The 12,930-nt window shown below is 35.1% G+C and overlaps 1 protein-coding gene across 1 annotated transcript in view; it reads left to right on the top strand.

Annotated features, from left to right (window-relative positions):
• The window catches only part of LOC144577184 (uncharacterized), a 136,206-nt gene extending 125,982 nt beyond the window's left edge, over positions 1 to 10,224 (top strand). Inside the window, exon 4 of the mRNA XM_078333090.1 lies at positions 7,154 to 10,224. The gene's annotated coding sequence lies outside the window, so the exon portion shown is untranslated. The remainder of the gene's footprint in view (positions 1 to 7,153) is intronic.
• The last annotated feature ends 2,706 nt before the right edge of the window (positions 10,225 to 12,930 follow it).

Genomic DNA, 12,930 nt, shown 5'->3' with positions numbered 1-12,930 from the left:
ATCGATGAAAGATTAAATTATGCTCAGTTCATCTATTTATGAAGTCAGATGAATATAGTATATGTTTTAGAAGGAATTCCTCTCAAACAGCATAATTTTAAGAACCTTGTGTTTCAGGGAGTAAAATTCCATTGCCTGATGATTTACTTTTTGACAATTAGCTCGTTTCCTACCCATGCAAAGTCAACTGGAGTATTTATCATACCAATAGACTAACTCCATGACAGTAATGCATCTGAAATGTATTTTTAGGTACAAATGGCTTCGAAGAACATTCTGTACCCTTGTGAGATATAAACAGTAGATATGGACTATAATATGTATTCAAAAACAAACTCTGAAAAAAAAAGTAAAGCATTTAAGATAATTCCACAGTTTGCAGCTTTTGATTTTGCTTTATTATAACTATGTACTCTATTTATTTCTTTGCCTTCCTTCTAAAATAGATGGTAAGTTATTTGAAGCATGATTGTGTCCAGCTCATCTTCCATCTTACCCAGTACCTAAAGGAAATGGCTAACACTGTTAAGATTCTCAACATTAGCATTGGTAAGGGACCACTAGCATGAAGCTCTGGCCTGGTCATCATAGAAAGATTCTAAGTTTAGACCAAGAAGGTATAGCTCTATCTGGATTGCCAGGTGTGACAAATAAATGAGTCCTTCATACTTCATGAGATAGAAGTGGAGGAACCGCATTTGAGTTCAGACATGGCTGAAGACCTACAGAATCTGTTTGCATTTAATAGAGTAGTTGTAACTGATAGTCACTTTTAGTATCAATGTAATTTTTGTTAAACCTCTAAATATCTTAAAACAACATCAATTAAATAAAGATTTCCTTCTCTCACTAGGATGTATCTAGAGAAAACTGATTGAGATGGTAAAGTCATGAAACCAAGCTATAAGGGAAGTATTTTTAGCCAGAAGAAAATAAATCCAAATGTCATGATATTTAAAGAACTATCAAATGCAAAAGAAAGAGCAAAATATGTTTCTTTTTGTTATTTAAGCTGGTTAAAGTAAAATCATTAAATGAACCACGTTATGTGTGTGTGTGTGTGTGTGTGTGTGTGTGAGAGAGAGAGAGAGAGAGAGAGAGAGAGAAACTAAGCAGGAAAAATAAAAAGAGAGAGGAGAGGTTAAGAAAGTCATATTTTCAGACTTCCTGTAATTCTTTTAATTAGTGAGAGATAATTCTAGATGACATTGAAGGTTCTTTCCAACTCCAGATTCCATGATTCCATGTCTGGAAGTTTATTTTACTTAGATGAGAGTGAATAATTGGCAGAAATAATGACTCAGCTTCAAATGGAATCTTATTAGCAATTTTTTTTGTTTTCATAGCTATTGAACCTCTAGCTCCTTAAAAAAGAAATCAGTGGAAACACACAGACAATAAGTCTCCTTGAATGTCCTTCATTCAAACAGCGGCGGTAGTCTATGCTACCCCACAGACACAAGTCTTGTATTTCCCTACAGAAGTCACTGCGGAGAGTATGTTGGCCGACTGCTACACACACACAAATTCATTCAAATACCAGTGACACAATCTGGATCTTGCAGACAGGACAGATTCACATTACCTTCTGTGCTGCGTGTCTGTGCTTCCAGATTCCATTGCACTGTTGCCTGCATCTGTTATTGAACAAACAGCTTGGCTTAAATGTCTGCCTTCTGTACAGAGAAACATTCCCTAGGATTTGAGCTGACAGTGATTTCACCAGCTTGGAGAATGAGAGTGCGAATGATAGGTTACTCCTCGAATATAAATCCTGACTTGGAGATTAGGAATCTATTTAGTTTACTACAAGCTACAAGTCTCCCTTGTGAGATTATTCGACCATTCCAGAGATATTCAACCCCTACAGACAACCCCTACACATCTCCATCAGGAGGCACTGGGTATAACATGGGGCAATGTCGCATGCCTGGAATCTGCCTGCAAACATCTTGCTCCTAGTTCCATCATTTCTATGAAACACTGACAGTATTCTTCTTTTGTTTTAAATATGTGGAGGTCATTAGATGGTAAAATATATCCCATATATGTAGACATCCAGATCTTATTTATCTATTTACTCTTATTCTGAGCAGAACAAGCAGTTTGTAAGAAGACTGCAGTTCCACTATTACAGAATTGTCTATGGGTGAGAGGGAACATAGAGTCAATATCAGCACTCTCATATCTATCAGAGCCACAAGTCCTGCCTGTCCTTTTCCAAATAACCAAGTCTCAGTCTTTCTAAACTAGGCCAGTGTCCTGCGTCAATACTTCAGTCATTCAACACTCACATTAGATAGTCTTCCTAGGGTCATTTTTCTTTAGTGGTTTATGTTTCAATGGGAAAGGCAAGACTTCCTCTTCAACAGAGGGCTCAGTAGATTGCCCTGCATGGGGAAAGACACATGTGATATAGGAATAGAGTAGGTGGTAAGTGTTGGATGGGTTTATAGCATGGCATGACTGTGTTGATGATATGGAATAGCAGTATTTTCTCCTTCTTCATACAATAAAATAATGGTAGATGAACTATGTTGCAGTGACCCTTTTGGCTAAAACAGAACTTGGGGATGAGAATGTTGAAATAACTACCTGGAAAGTTAGATACTTGTATGCCACAGAAAAATATACACCATTTAAACTCCCAAACATTAGAAATTTTAGGGAGTTAAATCATAGAGGAAGGCCAGGGAGAGTGGCTCATGCCTGTAATCCCAGCACTTTGGGAGGCTGAGGCAGGCGGATCACCTGAAATCAGGAGTTTGAGACCAGCCTGGCTAACATGATGAAACCCTGTTTCTACTAAAAAGACAAAAAAATTACCCGGCTTGGTGGTGTGCACCTGTAATCCCAGCTACTTGGGAGGCTGAGGCAGGAGAATTGCTTGAACCTGGGAGGTGGAGGTTGCAGTGAGCCGAGCTCCTGCCATTGCACTCCAGCTTGGACAACAAGAGCAAACCTCTGTCTCAAAATAAAAATAAAAAATAAATCATAGAATAAGTAATTGTAGAATTGTCTAGATCTCAAAATATCTCATACAATGTGTAAACCTTCTGCTTTTCACCTGTGAATAAATGAAATTGCATTCTAATACCTTTCTCCTACTTGTATGAGAGGTTTTCTTTTATTAATTGGAGTTAGGGGACAGCCACTGAAAAAATGCACACTTAATAAGTTAGAGGGTAGGAAATCCTATGGTTTCCAAATTTTTTTAAAGCATCTCCTGCAGGAGCAAATTCTCCAGAATCTCAAATGGTAAAATGCCATTGATTCAATTGGGTTTAATAAATTTCATGCTGTATTTAAGCTTACGGAGAACCTTGCAGTATTATTCAAAGAATTGCTTGTTTTAATTCAATTAAATTATTAAAGATATTGAAATTTCAAATCAATGTATAATACATATTTTCGGCTGGGCGCAGTGGCTCAAGCCTGTAATCCCAGCACTTTGGGAGGCCAAGGAGGGTGGATCACGAGGTCAGGAGATCGAGACCATCCTGGCCAACATGGTGAAACCCCATCTCTACTAAAAATATAAAAATTAGCTGGGCATGGTGGCCTGCACCTGTAGTCCCAGCTACTCGGGAGGCTGAGGCAGGAGAATTGCTTGAACCCAGGAGGCGGAGGTTGCAGTGAGCCGAGATTGTACCACTGCACTCCAGCCTAGTGCCTGGCGACAGAGTGAAACTCTGTCTTCAAAAAAATAAATAAACAAACAAATAAATATTTTCTTTTCTACTTTAAATTGCAAAATATTTAACACATACAGCTAATACATGAAACAGACACTTATAGACTCCAACCGCCAAGATTAAATGAATGTAAATATTTTGCCATATTTTTTTCACATCCTTCATTTAATGCAACAATGTTTATACTCAAATCCCAATAGCCTCATAGGTCTCTTTTTTCCCAGAGGATATCCTTATTCTCGGGAAGTGATTATCATTTTCATATGAATATCATTTTGTGCCTTTTTGCATATGCATATATCTTATAAAAATAAAAGGAAAAAATATAAACCTTCTCCTTTTAACCTGTCAATAAATGATATTGCATTCTAATACATTTCTGCTACTTGTCTTTTCATTCTTTCATTTTCAGATTTATTGATATATTATTTTGGGTGCCTGTGTTTGTTCATTATTCATATTCCTTGCTATTCAGTGTTCTAGTTAAATTTTTCAATCCTCCAGGCGTGAACAAGCTGGCATATCCACAGGCTGCCTGACTCCACCGTCATAAGAGCAGCTGAAGAGCGTCTGTGGGTGGCACTGTCAGCTGCAGGGAAATATTACCTCCTTTTGCAAGCCTTTCTGTAATTGCTTGGGGGATTGAGTGTGTTGGTCATTCTGATTTCCTAGTGCATTTTCACACTTTTTGCTCTTCAGTTGGGAGTGGGCAGAGTTGGGTAGGGTGGGGTTGCTTGTCCTTTTTTTATCGATGGGTAATTATTTATATAGACCAGAAAACTCTCCTTTATCTTTCAAGTGTGCAGCTTATAAATTTCCCAGTTAATTGCTTGTCCTTGAAACTTTCTTTAGGTGCCATTTGTCTAATAGACATTTTAAATTGTAATAAAGTCTGATTTATCAAGCTTTTACTTCGTGGTTTCTGCTTTTCTTCTGTCTTATTATCTAAATCTTATTCTACTCCAATATTAAAATTGTTATTCTACATTTTACCATAAAGTTTTAAAGTTTTGGTCTACCACTTGCTACTAATCCTATGGCCTTGGGTAAGTCACTTTGACCTCCTTACCTCAGTTTCCTTATTTATAAAAGGGGACAGTAATAGTAACCTCATAGGGTCATCGTAAGGAGTAACTGAGTCAATGTATGTGAAGCACTTCAGAAGTCCCTGGAACATAATAAAGGCCACATGAGTGTTGGGTTTTATTAATAAAATTAGAAGCAATAGTATTATAAGAATTTAAGTAAATAGTAGTTAAAACATTCTAAGGTCTGTGTTATGTTTAAAAGGACTAAAGGAATACTGAATAATTATAGACCATGTTAAAAATATTTATCGTAGGATATGCCAAAAAACCCACCAAATGAAATAATAAATTTTAAATTTTAAAATATCATAATTACAATAAAATATTATAATTATAATAAAAGTAAATTGAAAAAATCTTTGGAAAAATATTATTAGCTTAGATTAAAAAAATAAACAGATGCTAGCCAAATCCTCCTGAGAAGTGATAATGGCTTAAAGTAAATGGATGGAAAAAGGTAAGTATGAAAATGCTAGCCTGAAGAAACTTCCCTAGAATAGTTATATAAAGCAAAGTACACTTTAACCGAAAAAGTATTAATAAGGATAAATAGGGATACTACATAAAAATAAAAGGAAAATCTACCAAGAAGATATAATAATCATGAGCATGATTACCCCTAATCACTTAGGTTTAAAATGTATGAAATAAATCCTGACACTATTGTCAGGAAAAAAATTTAACAAAAGTATGATTACAGTGTGAAATGTTAATATATTTCTATTAGAAGCCAACAGACAAAGCACAATAACTTTAAAAACTTTTTGAAGTTTCGAGAAGCAGTAGCAGTCTACCTAATTCTCTCTCTCTCCCTTCTAAAGAAGACAGATCTATCTGCACCCTTTAAATGGAGAATATTTATAGGTTTTGAGTACACAAAGAATGTTTACAAAAACTGACCACATATATGTTACAATTTCAGTAAATCTCAGAGAACAGCTATGATATAAACATATTCTCTTACTACAATATTAGATAGTTTTAAAAAATATAAAATAAACCCCAAAATACACTCCTAAATAGTTCATGTTTAATGAAAAGAATAAAACATTTAGAAGAACTAACACAAACCATTACATCTTTTTAAAATGTGAGATATACCTAAAGTTGCATGTAAAGGTAAATTTATAGCCTTAAATGCATTTGTTTAAAAAAATGAAATGTATAAATAAATTAACTAAATAGTAAACTTATAAAAAGAACATAGTAAATCTGAATAGGTTAGAAGGAAGAAAGCAATGAAGAAAGATTTAGAAAGCTATGAATTAAAAAAAAAACAGAAACAACAAAATTAACTTTATCCTGCCATCATTTGTTCTAAGTTAAATCTGAGGTTCCTTGTGATGAGACTTTATTTCCAGTTTACTTGGCTAGTGTACTTAAATGTAGTCAGTGGAAATGAGGTGGATAGAGGTAGAGAAACAACTACTTTGGCCGGGAGCAGTGGCTCAGCCTGTAATTCCAACCCTTTGGGAGGCCCAGGAGGGCAGATCACTTGAGGTCAGGAGTTTGAGACCAGTCTGGCCAACATGGTGAAACCCTATCTCTGTTAAAACCACAAAAATTAGCTGGGCATGGTGGCAGGTGCCTGTAATCCCAGCTACTCAAGAGTCTGACGTAGGAGAATTGCTTGAACCCAGAGGAAGAGGTTTCATGAGCTGAGACAGCATTGCCACTGCACTCCAGCCTGGGTGACAGAGTGAGACTTCGTCTCAAAAAAAAAAAAAAAAAAGGAAAGAAATAACCACGTTGACCCTTGAACATTGTGGGGGTTGGAGTGTGTAACCTTTGATTCGTTCAAAACTTAACTACTGATAGTCTAATGGTGACTGGACACCTTACTGTGAGTGGCATTCAACCAGAGTGACTCTATCTTGAGTGAGCGCTAGGAAAATAAAGCTGGGACTTGCTGAGCTGCATTTCCAGAAAGTTAGGCATTCCTAGCCTCTAGATGTTTACAGTTAAGGGAACAGATTGATATTGTTTACTAAACAGACCTAGACTTGGGAGTGTTCTAATATCCCAATATCTTGAGAACAAAAGCATTCCTAATTTTGATTTTACACACAATATTGATTCTTGCAAAATAAAAAATTGATTCTTGCAAAATAAAAATATTGATTCTTGCAAAATAAAGTATTAAGAAAATTAATCCTTTATCACAAACGCTTGTAGCAGAGCACATCTCCCCATAATTTTTTTAATCGTCTATATAGGAGCATTGTACCTAAGGTGGATGCCTTTCTCCTCTTACTTTTGGGAACCCCTTACTCTGTCTATGAAGTAGCTGTATGTATTAGTCTGATTTCACCTGTTGATAAAGACATACCTCAGACTGGGCAATTTACAAAAGTTTAATTGAACTTACAGTTCCACGTGGCTGGAGAAGCCTCACAACCATGGCAGAAGGCAAGGAGGAGCAAGTCACATCTTATGTGGATGGCTGCAGGCAAAGCGAGGATGAGCTTGTGCAAAGAAACTCCTATTTTTAAAACCATCAGATCTTATGAGTCTTATTCACTATCAGGAGAACAGCATGAGAAAGACTTGCCTCCATGATTCAATTACCTCCCACCGGGTCCCTCCCACAACATCTGGGAATTCAAGATGACATTTGGGCGGAGACACAGACAAAACAATTTCACTGTACTTTCAACACTTTACTTCCTTAATAACCTTGCTTTTGCTTTGTACTGTGGACTTGCCCTGAATTCTTTCTTGTGAGATCCAAAAACCTTTCTTGGGGTCTGGATCTGGACCCCTTTCCTGTAACATTACTAATAAGATAAACAGTGGATTAACATGTATTTTGTATGTTATATGTATTATATACTGCACTCTTACAATAAAGTAAGATGGAAAAAAGTAAATGTTATTAAGAAAATCCCTAAGGAAGAGAAAACATATTTACAATTCATTAAGTAGAAGCTGAGTAGGCTGAAGAAGAGGAGAAAGAGGAGGGATGGTCTTGCTGTCTCAGGGGTGGCAGAGCAGAAGAAAATCTATATATAAATGGAACTGTGTGGTTCAAAGACATGTTCAGGGGTCAACTGTGGTGGTGAACAAGCAGTTGACTTCTAAAAAGAGCTTTCAAATAGCAAATTACCTTTTTCACTTATGAGAATGTGCTCACTAATTTCTTTAATAGAAAGACAAAATGCAGCTCAGACATGGGCCTCTGTAAATCCCTCTGTATTTGGTCTTTCCTGGGTTGGACTACTTTCTCAGCTGAGCAAAATGATCTCATCCTAAATCATTGTTAGTGCTCCTGGGGGTGTCTCTGTTTTATCTCCGCCAGCTGTGAGGTGGCCCAGGTACACTGGCAACCTCAATTTTCCAGAATTGGCAAAGAAGAGAGGGTGTAGCCCCTGCTGGCAGATTGGGGTCACTAGGGCCTGTCGGCTAGGAGCTTGCCAGCGTATTCTATATGGCTTGCCCTTTCCCCTGAAAATTTTTACAGCTCTAAGCAAAATCTCAGTGAACTGGAACCCTTTTCTCATTTGGCATATGCTTGGGCAAATTATTTTTCTACTGATAATCTGAAGAAAATTGGCAATAGCAGTTAGTGGCTACCTGACACGTTGAGTTCCCTGAAGGAGAAACAAATCAAATGCAATTAGAGATTTCTTTTTTAAGACTGAGATTCATTTGGTCTTTCAAGACTATAGTTCAAGTGCATGACGATTTCTATCTTTGGCTCAATCTATAGATCACATAGAACTCTATTACATGATATATTACAATAAAGCATGCAATGCATATTCTCTTGAATAAATATCCCTATTTTGTTTTAAAATAACATTTTAATTCATATCTGCTATGATAAATGTAACATGATGAACTTTCTTTTGGCGGTAACTATCACAAAGAATAATCTGGCTTTTGAAAAACTGAATTTGAATATTTTATTAAGTAATTATTAAGACAAAATCTAAAAGGTTACTAAATATAGCATATAATTACAGTTTGAGAAAACGAATATTAATTAAATACAGTCGTGCATTTAAGAGACCAAAAGAGAATTTCGCATTTAAGAGACCAAAAACTAACTCATTCATAGTAGGTAATAGATATTAGGTATCTGTATTGACAATTATATGACTATAGTTTCAAACTATGGATTATAAATATTAGACTACAAAATTAACACACCTAAATATTTTCAGACCATTCAGTAGAATTGAATAGTAATAATAACCAATAGAAACAAAAATTATTTTCCATACTGGGGGTCTATAAATCCAACAATCTTTTCAAAACTAGAAGGTTCAATTTTCTAACCCCTTAGTGCTTTCCCGGGATATCTGTTTATTTCACCCATTTTGCTACTACAGTTGAGTTTCTTCAGTTATATTCTCTAGAGGAAAACATTCTTCTGCTCTCCTGTTTCTCAGGCTTTGTACAAAAACAAAACAAACCAAAAAGTACACGGCAGATTTTCAGAATCTCCAGAAGAATTGACAAGAAACTTTCCATAACCATACACTGCTGCTTAGGAGATTATATTTATTTCCAAGTCAAAACAGTTACTGGGTGGGATTGATTATGGTAGGTTTGTTTGCCATCATGATGAGATCCATTGATTTTGTGACCAATAGCAAATCCATTAGACAATTTGTGTTTTATTCCACTTAGGCAACAAGTTAAGCAGATTTCCATGTATCCACCAAGACTCCAACTTTCCTGCTTTCTTATTTACCCTCTCCACTTATGTCAGAGTTTTGTTTCAACAATCTTCAGCTCATGGCCTCCAGCAACCAACTTCCTTTCCCCATGAGTTTTTTCTCTATCTTTTCAGAAACGTTATATGTATTTCCAATTAGCACATGTGTGTGGATATACCTAATCTTTTCTCATACAAAACAGAAAAATAAAATTAACAACAAAGATCTCCACACTATTCTCAGCCTTGCTTTGCTTGCTTAATAATACACTTTACAGTGCTTTCAATATTAGTCCTTATAGAGCTATTCCATTCTAAGTTGTATTATTTCATTTTACAGTTATATCATAAGTTATTCAACTTTCTTACTAAAGAAGGTTTAGGTCAGTAACTCTCAATCAGAAATTTTGCCTACCCAGGGAATATTTGTCAATGTCTTGAGACATTTTTTTTTATTGTCATTTACTTGGGGGAAGGTGCATTTACAGTCACTTTTTAAAGTGTGAACTTTTATCAATTATTTATTCTGATTGGTATTGTTTTCACACATTGAAGGTTGCTGATTACCATATATCAATACCCAGTCATCTTGCTTATTTTTCTCAATGTTTATAACATTTCAAAATTGATGATTCTGGAATTTTTAGATATATAATAATGTAATTGTTACCTACAGCGACTATTAATCCTCTTTCTAATTTTTATTCCTTGTTGTTTTCTCTTTATATTCACATTAGCCTGTACCACCAGAATAATAATAAATAGCAGTGATACTAAATACTTTGCACTGTTGCTGACTCTGCTGGCGATGTTTTCATCATTAAATATGATGCTGGGGTTTGTGTGTGTGTGTGTGTGTGTGTTTGTGCATGTATGTGTGTATATAAACTCATATTAAGGACCTTAATAACCATCATTTTATTAAGAGTTTTTATGATGAATGAATGTTGAATGATATTGAATGCCTTTTTGAAGTATACAGGAATTATTGTATTGATCCATTCAGGTGATGGATTTAATACTGAAGATTTTCTAAAGTTGAATCATTCTTGGATTTTTGAAATAAACTACTTGCTCATATTGTGTGTTTTTTTAAATAGACTGCTGAATTCTGTTTACAAAAATATTTGGAAGTTTTACATATATATTCATATTTGAGGATGATTAGTAAATATTTTATCATTAGTTATCCATTTATATATAATACATATAAAAGTATATATTTATGTGTTATATATATTTACTGTGTATACATATATAACATATACACATAGATGTTAATGCCTCCACAACAAAACGAGTTGGAAACCTTTTTTTTCTGTGTTCCAGAAAATTATAAATAGCATCAAATTTTTCTTTTTTTTCTTTTTGAGGTAGAGTTTAGCTCTGACAGTTGGGCTGGAGTGCAATGGCAGAATCTCTGCTCACTGCAAACTCTGCCTCCCGGGTTCAAGTGATTCTTCTGCCTCAGCCTCCTGAGTAGCTGGGATTACAGGTGCATGCCACCATGCCTGGCTAGATTTTTTTATTTTTATTTTTAGTAGAGAGGGTATTTCACCATATTGGCCAGGCTGGTCTCAAAGTCCTGACCTCCTCATCCGCCCACCTCGGCCTCCCAAAATGCTAGGATTACAAGTGTGAGCCACTACACCCAGGCTATCTGTTTCTTAATGCTATGGAATTTCCTGAGACCCTTCCAGAAAATGATGTGCTTGTTTGAGGATGTCATGATTGGGTACTTTTTTTTTTTTTTTTTTTTTACAATTTTACATATTCTTTTATGGTATTTATTTCTTTACGATTTTCTACCTCTTTAGTTCTCAGTATTAATAATTTATGGCTTCCACAAAAAATCATGCATTACATCCAGTTTTTCAGATTTATTTACACAGTATTGACAAAGTAGTCTCATACTATTCTTAATTTGTATTTCTTAATATGCTGCTAGAGGCCCATTTGACATTTGAGAGTTCTTGGGCAAGAGTACAAATGCAGGTCTGTATATCATAGGTCATGAACGTGTTTATTTTTTTCATCTTCTAATGGGGAGGCTAGAGTCTCTCTTTGTTGCTTTTGAGTTATGAGTTTTATAGGAATAATTCTTTCTTATTCTCATTGTTTTGATTAGAAATTAAATATTCACTTAATAAAGAAGATGAAGTTTCAAGGATTTGACCTGTTTGAATTCTGGATTCAATAAGATTGATTGTCTTGTTCTTTTTCATTGTTTTTTATTTATCCTCTCAGCTCATACCTAATTTCATTGTTTTAATCAGTAATTAAATCTGCTTGAATAAAGAATTTGTAATCTTCTATTTTAGAGTTATTTGTGAATTACACTTTAAAGAAATCTGCTCTCTTTTTACTATTTAGAGTTTTCAAAAATTTAAACAATTTTTTTCTCAAAATTTTGGTTTTTTTCTTTTAGCTCTTCTCTTTTTTGATCTGAACTGTTATATGCTCTTATCAAAGTTGCTTCTTTTACACTTTCTAAAATTAAGAAAATACAAAATGCAATTGTCTTCAAAGTGTATGCAGTTTGAAATTTTTTATCAGAAACTCATAAAGTAAAAGAAATTTAAAAAGTAAAAATTATTTGTGGACATGTTTCCCAAAAGTTCTTTTTCTCAAAAATATTCAAATTACTTTTTAATATTAAAAACAACAAAAATATAAACTTTGCACATTGAAATAGCATAAAGGCTCATGGTGCTCACCCCTGTAATCTCAGCACTTTGAGAGGCTGAGGCAAAAGGATTGCCCGAGCTTAGGAGTTTGAGATCAGCCTGGGTTGATAAACATAAGGAGACCCTATCTCTACAAAAAAAAATTAAAAATGATCCAAGTGTGTTGGTGCATGCCTGTGGAGGCTGAGGTGGGAGAATCTCTTGAGCCTCGGAGATCAAGGCTGTGGTGAGCTATGATCACGCCACTTGCACTTCAGCCTGGGTGACAGAGTGAGACCCTGTCTTAACAAAATAAATAAATAAATAAATAAAATAAAATGAAAATTTGAAAATACATAAAATTCTCAATAACATTTTAAAAATAAAGTGGAATTTTAAATTTCACTGCTTTCATTAAGAAATATTATATAAAAAAATAAATTAATTAACGAAAAAAATAAAAAGAAAGAAAAAATTTTAAAAAGAAAAGAAAAAAGAGATATTATAAAAATACAACGATTAGCAATTTTGTGTGTTTGGGGTCTATCCAGCTACCATTCATAAAGAGATATGACTGTTTCTAATAACTGGCTGGTATGGACCAGGCGTGGTGGCTCACGTCTGTAATCCCAGCACTTTGGGAGGCTAAGGCAGGTGGATCACGAAGTCAAGAGATCGAGACCATCCTGGCTAACATGGTGAAACCCTGTCTCTACTAAAAATACAAAAAAATTAGCTGGGCATGGTGGCACGGGTCTGTAATACCAGCTACTCAGGAGGCTGAGGCAGGAGGATTGCTTGAACCCGGGAGGCAGAGG

Source organism: Callithrix jacchus, chromosome 7, assembly GCF_049354715.1.
Source record: "Callithrix jacchus isolate 240 chromosome 7, calJac240_pri, whole genome shotgun sequence".
Taxonomy (NCBI): Eukaryota; Metazoa; Chordata; class Mammalia; order Primates; family Cebidae; genus Callithrix; species Callithrix jacchus.
The sequence above is the reverse complement of the archived record's forward strand: the minus strand, read 5'-3'. Positions and strand labels throughout refer to the sequence as shown.